The following is a 13,076-nucleotide window of genomic DNA, read 5'->3' on the forward strand; positions in this document are numbered from 1 at the left end:
TGGTCCCCATTAATCGACTGCCGGCGAAACTTCTGTAATTTAATCTTTAACACGCTGCCAAGTATGAGTTAACTCGTAGGCCACGACTTGTCACTGGACGCCACCGAGTTACCTCGTAAAGACGAAGTTGTCCTTAACGCGAATGTATCGGTAACAATTAGATGGAAACAACGAACAACGACTGTACGAAAGGTGAATAAAAACCAGCGTGTATTCGAGCAATTTATTCGTAAGAAAAAAAAAAAAAGAACAAAATACAAAGTTCTCTCGTGAGTGTAGCTTGTACCAAAGGGGTCGAGAATTATTTCCTCCAACTTCCTTTGAATATTTTCATTCGAGTAGCGTCATTTTTTATGCAAACGACGAACACTGTCGGATAACAGTTACGACGTTACGTCATAAATTGATCCCATTATTTGTGACGTGAAAAGTGAACGAGAAAAACGAGCGAATCTTTCTCACCGGCGTAATGCAAACTTTACGGGGACGTTAAAATCATACCGGTGCACGCTCTTCGAGTACAGTTTACAATGCAACGTCCGGTGGAAGCGGCGCGCAACCGTGTATCTACATCAGATTGCGAACCTGCATTTATCACCCTCGCTAGTAGTATTGTCCCGGTCCTTACCAAAAGGTCGTGGAAAGCACGTGTGCCCGCGGCAGGGGTTTTCGACGACACGAGGATTCTATCGCGATGTTTTCGAGTACATCTCCCCATCCTGAGCACACCAGACACATAGAAGAACCTTCTTTATACATCCGTTACCCAAATGTTCTACCGTCGAAACACTCTACTATTCAAACACGTCCACGTTGAATATCCCGCCCCTTACCGAAATATTCTTTCTTCTTGTTTTCATTTGTTCAGTCACGACTGTTTGAAAGCCATTAACGATCACTGTGATACTCTTACGACCGAATATTTACCTATCTACATTCTGTGCATAGTAATATTTTAAATTTTGCTTTCACTATGTTACTATTCTTCCTTTTGCATTGGAAATGTTTTATTAGAGTTCGTACAGAACATTGAATATTATCTACCTACGTGGCGTATAGTAATATTTCAAATTTTGCTTATACTATGTTACTATTCTTCCTTTTATAGTAGAAATGTTTTATTAGAGTTCGTACAGAACATTGAATATTATCTACCTACGTGGCGTATAGTAATATTTCAAATTTTGCTTATACTATGTTACTATTCTTCCTTTTATATTAGAAATGTTTTATCAGAGTTCGTACAGAACATTAAATATTTATCTACCTACATACTGCGTTGCGTATAGTAATATTTTAAATTTTGCTTTCACTATTGTATTATTCATCTTTTTGCAAAGTTTGTACAGTAGACATATTTGTCCTTCGAAATATTTCAACTGCTTTCTTCTATAACGAATCGAACTAATTTTGATCTATGCAATTTGATCTATGCAACTGACTACCCATTTACACCTAACGATAGCATCGGAGCCTTGTAAGATTATTCACGGAAGAAGGATACGAAATAGTTCGTAAATTACATAAAGGACGTTCTCGATCGAGAATTTTTCAAGCATTCGTAGCAGTAGAAAAAGTAATTATGTAGAAAAGAATGTTCTGTTCGCGGTAGAGCCTCCATTGCTGCGATAGAGCATGATCGAACATTCCTACAATGATCGAGCTTCGTGCAATAATCGAGGTAACCAATTGAATGAGGAAAAGCACCACTCGCACATTATCCGTGGTCATCAATAGCGGTCACTTCCCCCCTCCAACTGCACTCGTTGCAACTGACCATCCCTTCCACTTGTCAACGTCACATACTGCAATACAACGAACAAGACTCTTGTGCAATAATCGAGGTTCTACTTCTGCGCTGGTTTTGCACAGCGGATCACAAAAACGAAAATAAATAGTAGACCGCGGGTAAATATCGTGCGCTTTAGATTTTTCGGTCGGATATAGAGCGCCGTTTCGGTTTTATTTATTTGATTGCATCGTACTGCGGATCGGATAATGACACGTAGAAAGGAAAACAGAGGTTATCGTTGAAAACAGAATTTTAACTGGTGGTCGAATCTGTGCTGAAATTGTACTTTGTAACGGCGCCAATAAATTTTATATTAATGTTCTCCGTCTCTGTTAACGAACGGTAAAAGAAAAAAAAGATATGAAATTCGACTTTTGACTCCACGTTTCGATTTTCGTTACGTTTGTTCGCAGATAATATTCTTGTAAATGGAACGAAGCGCGAAAAAAAGAGCTCCGAAACCGCGTTCGATGACTACAAAGGTCTCAAATATTAGTTTTTTGTTCCCTGTGTACAAAGTCGCGGGATCGTTCAAAAATATTACGGATTTTTCCACCGAACAGAATTTTCAACCTATACACAAGCTAAACGCTCGTTCTAGGTAAGTCTCCTCTGAAACGTAATCCCCCTGCTGATAACAAGCACTTGTTTCAACGTTGCTGTTATTTTTCGAAAGATCGTTGGAATATTTTTGCGCGAAAGGCTAATCCAGCGCGAGTGCTCCTCCTCCGTCGGGTCTGTTTTTAATTATGTCAACCGTCGTCAAATTTCCTCTCTTTCGGATTCATTTTGATTCCGGTTGAATGGGAAAAAGTCACGAGCAGCCTAGATCTAGGGATCGGGGAGGATAGAGTACCATGGGAATTTTTGTTCCGTGGTAAAAAATTCGTCGAGTGAAAGGGCGTCGTGCCAGGATCTTCAGTTAGACTTGCTTAGCACGAGATGTTTAGGTCGTCAGCGATCTCTCGAATGGTTGAACCGCGATCAGGGAGGGTTTTTTTTATCGCGAACTCGAGCGACTGTTTCTTCGCCACGAGACGATGGAAAACACGGAATATCTTCAAAGAAAACTTTTCACACTTTTCGAATCATTCGAACGCGAATTTACCGGTCGCTGGCGCGTTTCGATAAAACGAAAAATACGTTACCAGTGGTACTTTGGAAAATAAAAATGCGCGCAGAAATGTCGAGTAACTCGTGAACCGACTTCTCTATTGAAATGTCCCGAGCAAAAGTTGCACAATTAAACTTTCTCGCGCGCGTTCGTAATTTTTTAATAAAACATTTACGTATCGCCTGTTTCCTCGTTCTTTTCGGTGAAGGGAATTCGTTCTCTCGTTGAAATGGAATATTTTTTCGCAAAAGAGTTCGGAGTTGGAATTATTAACGTTACCGTGATTGAATAGCAACTGATACAGACAGTCGTACGTTGACTTCACGGATGAATTGGTATCTTGAATACCAATTGGATTTCGCTTTTGTAGTTGTTGAGTTAAGGATTCTGGAGTGGTAGCAGTCGGGGCAGTCGCAGTGTTTCGAATCACGAATCAGAATTGAGTGACGCAGGCTCCGGATGACATAAGGAAAGTTTGACTTGGAAAGAAAATATTTAGTTAGAAGGGTTGATACACCCTTTCAATTACTGTCTGTACTCTCTGTCCACTACCACTTATCTTTGCTAACATTCGTCGAATCTAGCTTCGATACTAAAGTCAAATATTTATAAGAAACGTGACCTAAATGGTAATCTTTTATTTGGATAATATTTACAGACATTGGAAAATATTACGCATGTATTTCTTTTCACCTGACAGATAAAATATCTAATTGGTTGACATTCTTGAAAAAATATTCAACATCGAGAGAGAATTTCTACATGCTGCAACACGGGAAATATTACCAAGAGCAGAACAAATCGGGTCAGATCGGATCTAATTATCTACAGTGACGTCGTACTAGGTGCTCTGTGAAATTTTTATTTCAATCTTTTTTACTAAATAGCGAAAATTTCGAGCACGAATATCGATCGAAAAATCCCTGTGTAATGTTTTTCAATGCTACGTCTACGTGTGAAGATTTATTTTTATTTACGCGTACAGTGTCATCAAGATTGGAGATCGTTGCGTTATTCGTTCTCTTTTTGCTTTTCTATTAAATTATGTATTTACTTCGCGCCACTTTTCATCCGTTTTGATAACCAAAACCGCAGAGAAGCTCCGACATTTTTTCGGTGAAAATCGCAGCGATGGAAGTCTGGCCGACGTGTGTGTCTGAGAAACATTTTTCACACGCGTACCGTAATTACTCTTCCATTATATTAATGCAACTACGGTAAATGCGGTGAATACGAGCGGCGCGGAACTGCTCGCCTTTAAAAAAACCCCGTTCCTCTTTCATTTCATTTCGCACGAGACAAAGAGGTCACTGTACGAAGGATCCTGTCGTGTCCTTCCTAAAACTTTAATTATCCTTACACGGCTACTAACTGGAACAGTGTTTTCTTTCCGACCGAAATGGATTAATGCTTGCTCCGTAGAACGTTTTGTTAACCCTCAAACGGCGTTGTCGCTTCTTACGTATGAAACGTTTTATGCACTCGCGGGCACGGATGCACCGTGAAACTAATGGAGCTGCAGTTTCGGGCATGAACGTGAAAAGATCGCCCAAATGTTCCTTATTCGTCAATTCTTTGATCGCGCTGCTATTTAGAAGTATGGAATATAAATTTCTTTATGAAAACAATTTCAATAGTGGGAGAAATATATTTCTGTGACATTTGTTTTTCGTAAAACATTTCAGAAAAGGTTACAGCTCTTCGATGTAATTATACATCTGTAATTGTACTAGCTTCGGGACCCAATAAGTCTAAATATCTTACAAGTCTAAATATATTATATTAAAATATAATAATTCTAAATATCTTAGTGGGTTCTGATAAGTACCATTTCTATGATAAGTACCATTCGATATGTGACAATTATTAAACGGTGGATGAAAGGAACAAAATGTAAAGAGACATTTATTGTACATAATTTTTTATGTATAATATATAGTTACTGGGAAAAGTCGCCTTACATTTTTATACTATCGCTTACCGTTCGGTAGTTATATCAAACAGCACTTATCGCGAGACACCTTGTACGTAGCGAGGTAATTTAGAGTGACGTATTATGTATAATAGAAACATTTTTCATCGTTTTTCTACCTCCTGCTAAAGTAGATCCCACGTGCCATGAAATACCTTGTATATTGGTATTTGTAAGCATATCAGTTTCCTTAGGTTTCAACCTTCGTATCAATCGATTAAGATCGTCTTCAAGAAAGAATTAATAGTTTGTCCATAACGTTGGACCAGTTTTATCATTTGGATTCGTTTTGCCTTCGGTGCGGACCAGATATCTTCTACCTCCGGTGCATACACCAGATGCATTCTAGATGCAATTTTTACCTCAGTGCATATACTCGACTTATTTCATTCTTCGAGTTACGAACTCGTGTATAAAGATGTACGAATTTTGTAATTTGTCGAATTGTAAAACATTCGATTGTTTAAACCGAGCTTGAAAATTCTCAGGCTCTCGGAATAGAGATTGTTCCCATTCGATTAGAATTCGTATCCTTATGGTTCTCCTCGTATTCCTTATGGTTGAATTAACATAGACGATGTTCCTTCGAGACCATTAAAAAACAGTACGACAGCACTTTAGGTGATCTCATAAATCATCCCTAATAAGCGGATCTATAATGCGTATCGATACACGCAACACCGTGAATACATAAATATTACCAAGGCACTTAATAGGCCGCCTTTATGGTGTACCGTTACAACCATAAGTTTACGTAATGCTGCAGGAAGATCGGTGATAATTTATTGTCACTTTATCGCGCCTAGCAACGCCGGTATGGCGCGTTATCGCAAACACTGTATTACTATATCAAAAGATCGATCCATTGTGCAGTTGTTGCAGCGTTCTGGCAAAGTCGTGCCACCCCACGGAAGTAGCTATTCCCATTTCAGAAATTAGACTCCTTATTTATTGCTGCGTATTGTTAATTTATACCGGTGGCCTTTAAAACCTCTTATAACGGAGAATTATTTACAAGATACTTGCGGAACTTTCCTGGCTACAATTTTTAATACACGAAGTGATTCACCAAATTTCGTAATCGTTGCTCAGAATTGATATTAGATCCCGTTGCATCTTGATTTCCACGTACACTTCCCTATTGCGAGTTTCATTTATCACGATAATTAAATATTCATTTTACACGTACAACGCTACAAAGCACGCTACGGTAAGTGATAGTATAAAAATACTTTTTATACTATCTAAAAAGTACTATATAAAAAGACTTTTCCCAGTAACTATTTATTGTATACAAAAAATTACGTATAATAAATGTCTACTTTGCGCGATTGAGACTTCGAATAAAAAATGAATAAAAATTCCCATTTCATTTCTATACTTTTTGTAGCTTACACCTGTAAGTTTTTACCTGTAAGTGTTCATTCTAAATATCTATTGTAATTATTTTTACAGCACGAGGATTGTTACGTGACATTGGGAAGTAAGCAAACACGGAATACAATTACAGAGGTCGTATTTTCACAAGGCTGAGCTGTGTTCCCAAACGAGCAAGTAAGCGACCGATTTCGAGAATCGTCGACCGTGACGAAACCTGTGACGTCGTAAGGACATGGAAACGGACAATCGAACGTGTGTCGAAGCTGACGAAATGCGTAAAAACGGAAGGATACAGAATTAAAGGACAGTCGTGTATAACTCGCAAATGGTACGAATATGCATCGTTCGGCATTGAGAGAGAAAAAGAGAAAAAAAGAGAGAGAGAGATAAGGATGTTAGGATTATTAAAAGACACGTGAGTGAGTATTTCATGGTGTAAACGAGAGTGTCTAAATTATATTAAAATTTCTCTATCTTAAAATAATCTCTCGTAGTGTCTACATTATATTAAAATTACAACTTTTTCTGTTTCACCGAACTCGCGTACGTGTCTCGATTCCTTCGCGCAGGACCTTTTCAATTTGAAATCTACTCATTTTAAATCTATCGCGATTTATTGGATATATAATTTTTTCTTTTGTACATTTTCGTGTCCGTTATATCGAGGAACCATGTTCTCGTTAATCTGTATTTCCAATAAAATATAAAAAGAGCTTTGACTTAAGTGGATCGCCCAGTGTACGGTAAACATTTCGACACGGAATAATAATAGAAAACCTTTTCCTGACGCGTAACGATTACGAAATAACAGTAACTCGCACGGGAGCGTTAATTTGGTCGAAACAATGTACGAAATGCGATTAATCGGCTGATAGAGTAATCCAGAAAAAATAATGACATTCGACGGCACCGAAAACGAAGTTTTACAGAACGAAAGTGAATTTTATTTCCCGCGTCGGGCTTTATACACGCCGACAAATTATTTTCGATAAAAATTCAAGTAAATTCCCAGCTACATTGTTGCGTTGTTTTCAGCGTGTTGCCGTTTCAGATATTTCCAGGCTCGCAATTTGATTCAGTTTCATGCCACGAATGGTGTTCGGTTTAATTGATACGGCTATACTGTTGTTCAACGATTGATTTTATTAGAAAACAGTTTCCATATAGTGCCGGGGAACAATTGATTTCGAACGAATAACAATTGAAATGGACGGATTGCGCAATTCTGTTCCCTCGGTGGTTCTTTTATTAATCGCATTTCGTGGTAATATATTTTATTGTGTCAGTGGGTTATCGATGTAACGATCGATAATTGCATCGCTACGGGCGAGATTTAACAACGAAACGAAATCGCATTCTACGTGTGTACAAGGTGAGTCTATGAACAAAGTGTAGTTTCTTTGTTAACGAAAACGAAAAAAATTAATGTAAAATATTGTACGGTTTAGTAAGATCGATGTTTCGAATAAAGTCATTCAAGTATATTTCTCGGAAAATTATTAATATTATATTTTCAAAAAATACGTTATTACTGTGCACGTTGAAATGTGTTATATTCAAAGTATTTATTTGTAAATTTTTCTATTGTCTCCGTATGAGAATTTAACTATTATATTTGACAAATGAAAAAGAAAAATTGTAATTGCATGGCAAGTGTGTGTTTATTTAACGGCGAATTAATACTGTAAAATTAATGGAAACATAAATTTATGAACAAAAGCTTTAACGTGTAAAATATTAATTTCCCAACAAACTCCATGCTTCGTTCAAACAAATACGGTTATACGAAAATCGTTTACTCGGAGATATTTGTTTCGCTTGAATTTTGTTCGTTATTAATAAGAAGCGTGCGCTCGTTTAAACGGAAAAGCGAGTATGTACACGAATTATCGATACATTGCGATCGAAGTGGAGTAATTTATGTATCTATCGATATTGGTATTAGGCTTAATCACTTAATCATTGTTAACTCCATCGACGCAGTCGCGAGATAAATAAATGAAATAAACAGTGAACAAAAAGAGGAATACAATAGTTGCGGAAAAAATATTGTTAAACGTATTAAAAATTCTTCGATGTAAAATCTTCGATAAATATAATTCTTAAATATAATTCTTCGAACCGTATTTAATATTGAAAAAAGCTAAATAAAAAAGTATTACGTTCTTTACATCGAAAACCAAAACATTTGACTCGATCGGAAAAGTGGATAAAATTCCATACACGTTTTATTTACTTGCGCGGTGAAAAGTTTAACAATAATAATTTTAGACATTTTTCAACGAATCGGTGCAAAGACAATGATTCTCTCACGTTCATTGTACCCTTTAAAAATTCTGAAAAAGTACTACTCGATTCTCGACCTCCGACCTTTCTTACCGCGAATCTTTTCGATCTTTAAACGCAAACGTTCTGGTGTTTGAATACGTCTTAATGGAACGTGGAGTGCCATGAATACTAAAACGATGCACAATATTGTCATAAAATACATCTTAATAGATCTTCCTTATCTGGAGACACGTCTGTTTGCAAGATTCCGAAAAGTTTCAATATTCCTATCGCAAAGTGGTTGCGGACGATTCTCGATGTATGTGACCTCGACGAGGGGGGATGGAAAAAATTAACAATCTCGTAACACGTTGGTCGGCACGTGCTTCGTTAAAAGCGAAGTAGAGGGAAGTTTCAATTTACAAAGCGGTATCACGGTTTAAAATTGTTCACGAAGGTAAGGAAGAATTTTCGTTAGATTTCCTCGCATAGCGACAACGTAATATGAATATTGTGAGCTCGAGCAACGATCCCACAAAGTTTCAGAAGGTACGCTTTATTGAAAAGGGCCTCGGCAATTTATTCATTCCGCGTGGTCGAGGGCTGAAAGTTTTTCATAAAATCGAATTTCAATTTCCTGTGTCTGGTGTCTTCTCCTTTTTTCAGTAAATACAGTTTTCGCCGATCAGGCTGCGAGCTGTTATCAACTAATGGATCTAAAGCTGTAAAATATATATGCTCGGGTATGGAAAGTTCATTTAAGCCAGAATTTTCATTACGCGATCACTTGTCCGCGTTTACCCTTCGCTAGTTTCAAAATTGTAAAACTAAACGAAGAAACGACGAGCGCGTTTAAAAGCAATAACATTGATTGAATTCGCGTACCGGTGTGATATGTTTGTAATTTTCGGAGCGAACAATTTCCATGAATGTCGCGAAAAAGTAATTAAATCGTTGGTAATGAGAGCAGGGGAACGTGGTTTATTTCACAATTTTCGACATTCTCGACCATATCTACAATAATGGTCCACTACAGAAAATAGAAACGTAAAATACAAAATATAGTGTAAATTTTTACCGGAAGGAATAGAACAGTTATTGCAATACGTGTAAAAAGAAAAGAAAAATTAAATAAAAGAAAAAGAAGACGTAAATTGCTAAAATTGACGTTATATTTCGTATAAAAGAAAATCTAATATATGTATATACAGTAAGTATTCTCAGAGCAGGTATAACTTATGTGTAATTTCTACAATATTAATTTAACACTCGATAATCTGCAAAGTGTAATACCTTAGCTAAACGAGATTATGAGAATAAGAACGAAAAACTAGAAGTTAATTGACTAAAAAAATAAAGTCACGCGTTCTAATAAAATTCAAAATGTTGCCGAAGAACCAGTGAGGTGGTTATAATTGGAATCTTTGAAGCCAAGATTGAATGGTGCGATTAAAGTATCCCAATACGGAGTAAAAGTATTAACGTCTGGTCCTGAATTAATTATGTGCATTGGTTTCGATATACGCCTCTGGCATAACAATTTTTCTCATCGAATGCCATGATTTTTCTCTCAAAGGGTTTATCGAATTTCTTGCATTGTTACACAAGTATCAAGTGTTATGGTATTGAGTTGCATAGCAGAAGATAGAGATTCGAAACATATTGCGAGAATGGGTCGCGAATGGACTTAATATATAACACGTCTCGTGTTTTATTGACATCTCGATCGTGGAATCTCAATCATCTCGAGCGTGTACAGTGGAAAACTTGGAAAACGTGTCCGGAAACAACATATCGCTTTAAACGAACATCTGAAACGGATTTTAAACGAAGAGTGAAACGATACATCGCTCCAACTCGCAACAAATTTAACGCAATCAATGCCACGCAGATTACACAAAATTGTACCGTGAAAAGCTACTAATGATTCATAACCAACATTAACAACGAGTTATTTTTTTTTCACGATGTACGAATTACTTTCGACCGTGATGTACATTATTATAACGTCGACTTTCATTAAAATTAATTATTAAATTGGGAACGTTGAATTTCACATGCAGGCATTTTGTCGAAGTAAAACTACACATTTAGTAATTATAACTTCTTTGATTGTAATTTCCTCGTTGCACGAACACGTTCGCTGTTGTACAACATATTTGGGTTTAAATCGTTGTCGAAACTGTTGTTATTAACAGAATTTTAATTGTGTCGGTAGTACACACTGAAGTATCAAAATTTGTTTTCGTAGTAATTATTCGAGACAGCGACGAAACTCTTATTTGATAAGATTCATTGAAGTTTTCTGTAAAAAAATTCAGTGGTTATTTTTTTCCAGTAGTAAAGAGTATTAATCCCTTACTTCTAATTTTGAATGGAAATAATACTTGTATAAAAAATTGTTTACCCATCTTGTTGATTAGAAGGTTTCGTACAGGATACCGCAATATTTTTATTACCCAACAAAGAAAAACAAAAAAATAGAGAATTATTCATCGTGTAAAACTGAATAAAAAACGTGAAATAAAACTTCTTTTAAACGTTTAGGACACGTTAGTATTTACAAACGTTGACGTACGTACGTACAGCGGTCCGTATTCTCTCGATCTCGTTATTTTCTAACTAATTACAACCAATTAAAATAGACGAGTGTGTTTACAAACGTAAATGAAAATAACGAGTAACGAATCGTCGCGTACTCCACGGTGCCCGCCAGTTTTCGAATTCGGTTTTCTCCCGAACGAAGCCTCGTACGAGAAAATTTTATCGCGCATTATCGATTCGTTTTTTCGAAACGTATCTCTTGCGTCCATGTTCGATTTCATTAAAAATTCTACCGTGTCTTTCGGAACACTGAGAACCGAAAGAAGATAACGCGACGACCGAGTAAAACGTGGACGATAATGAGAAATACGACGATACAAATTACTCGACGGGAACAAGGTATGAAACTAGGAAACCAAATACGTTGGAACGACTTCCTTTCGTTCCAGTTCGCACGAGATTAACTGCAGGTCGTCTCTCTTTGGAAATTTAAGCCAAAAATTCGTCGTTGCAGCACGCCCGTGCGTGTATTATGTCGTACACTTCGGCTCATTATACAATTCCCAAGTGGTCGGTGGGGCTCTGGCTGTGTGTTAAGGAAATAACGACAAAAAGGGTGGTCGAGTGCGGTAGATTCCTCAAAGGAAGGAAAATTGTATATCACAAATAAAAGAAACAAAACCGCGCCGAATGACTCCACTGTGAGGCAATTTGCGAATTTCAAGCAGAAATTTGCCGGGTGTCTGTGCATATACTTGCATCGTGTTCGTTGCATGTACAGCAGTTCATTATACGAGTCCCAGCAGAGAGATCTAGGGAAGAGAAAGCGGATTAAGTGCAGAAATGAGCCTCGGGAAATTATTCACGTATTAAAAGAAAAGGTAAAACAAAAAAAAAAAAAGAAAAAACAACGCGACAGTCTAGCCACAAGGTTAACGCGCTAATTTACAATTTCGAGTCCAAGAATTTGCGTATACGTGCCCACCTGGGCGTTTTTGATTCAACAAAGTTTCAAGTTCGTCCTACGGAAAGGGTTTGACGAGGCCAGGCTCGAATCATCTCGAAATTCTTCGCAATCAGGAACACGAAACGAAGAGGAGGCAATTGTCGAGGAAATTGAATGTAAAGTTCAAGTGTAAGAGTAACTGCGACGGTACTTGTTCGAAGTGTGAAACGATATTTTCTCTCTACACGTCGATACATCACGTGTTTAGTTAAATTTCTTTTTTAACAAGTTACAATCTCGGTAGAAATTTCTTAGTCATTTCTGGAGAGTACGAATCGAGTTTCGAATGATTTCGTTTCGATCGAGGAATGGAGAGCAAGGAAAGTAAAATTCGAACGAACGAATGCTTGGTAGCATTTACTTATTTATAGTGTATTTATAGTTTCATACCTCCTATATTCTGCATTCTATGCAGAATTATTCTCTGCAGAATTATTCTATGCAGAATTATTTTATGCAGTGTATTTATACTTTCATACCTTCTATATTCTGCATTCTATGCAGAATTGTTGTATGCAGTGTATTTATAGTTACATACCTTCTATATTCTACATTCTATATTTGCAACTATTTACTGTGAATTTTATTAAATTCTTACCCTAACGCAGGTCCATTCGTACGCAATAATATTCAGTATTCAATGTTCATTTCCAAAATTCTACAATTCACTATTCATTTCCAATGCACGCAGTATTCTTCTAGGGCTGCACTCGATGCAGGTCCCAAGTAGGAACAGAAAATTCCAATACCACAATACATAATCGATCTATCTTTAGCGAAAAGAGAAACCTATTACAATACCACGTCTTACTATGACCTAGTATAATATATATCCATCATCGTCACCAACATATTTAGAAGAATTAACCGAAAGCGAAGAATAACATCGAACCGAATTTCTAACTCTATTAACCCTTCGAAGATTCTTTTTCGACGAAGTCATCGGGTCTTTCGCGAGCCCAAAAAATGACTTGCCACGGTCTCATCGAAACGAAACAGA

The 13,076-nt window shown here is 37.0% G+C and overlaps 1 protein-coding gene and 1 long non-coding RNA gene across 10 annotated transcripts in view; one reads left to right on the forward strand and one right to left on the reverse strand.

The window, feature by feature from the left end:
• The window catches only part of LOC143145447 (uncharacterized), a 112,191-nt gene extending 104,353 nt beyond the window's left edge, over positions 1-7,838 (forward strand). For all 7 annotated transcript variants that reach the window (XR_012991680.1, XR_012991679.1, XR_012991684.1 and 4 more), the window contains one exon: positions 6,334-7,838. This is a non-coding gene — a long non-coding RNA (uncharacterized LOC143145447). The remainder of the gene's footprint in view (positions 1-6,333) is intronic.
• Positions 1-13,076, reverse strand: part of Sol1 — a 636,201-nt gene that overhangs the window by 95,701 nt on the left and 527,424 nt on the right. The window lies entirely within an intron of this gene.

The sequence above is a fragment of the Ptiloglossa arizonensis genome, chromosome 4 (genome assembly GCF_051014685.1).
Source record: "Ptiloglossa arizonensis isolate GNS036 chromosome 4, iyPtiAriz1_principal, whole genome shotgun sequence".
Lineage (NCBI taxonomy): Eukaryota > Metazoa > Arthropoda > Insecta > Hymenoptera > Colletidae > Ptiloglossa > Ptiloglossa arizonensis.